Source organism: Fringilla coelebs (assembly GCF_963513975.1).
Source record: "Fringilla coelebs genome assembly, chromosome: 3".
Taxonomy (NCBI): Eukaryota; Metazoa; Chordata; class Aves; order Passeriformes; family Fringillidae; genus Fringilla; species Fringilla coelebs.
Window position 1 is genome coordinate 96,673,124 of NC_140030.1, and position 402 is coordinate 96,673,525.

Here is a 402-nt window from a genome sequence, read left to right on the forward strand (position 1 = left end):
TAACTGCTCAGCAGGGCAGGAGGGAGAGCAGCCAAGTGCTTGTTCGGATGTGTCGTGTCCTTACAGGGCGGCAGCTACAACCTTTCTGTAGGTTCTTGTTACTCCAGCGATCCTCAGCTGGAGAAACCCGCTCAAGTAAGGGGCAGGACCTTTCTTCTTTTCAGGCCTGCGAAGCAGGAAAGGTAGCCGGACTCCTGCTCGGCGCAGCGGTCGGGAGTGCTGCCTCCTCGGGACCGGGATTGGGATCGGGATCCTGCCGCCAGCAGGGAGTGTGCTGCCCTCCTCCCGCGGCGGCGGGGCTGGGCTTGTCCCTCCCCCGCCACATCGCCCTCCCGCCGGCGCTGCTGACGTGTCTGCTCCCTCCTTCCCAGCCCGGCTCCCTCCCTCCGCGGCGCTCTCCGA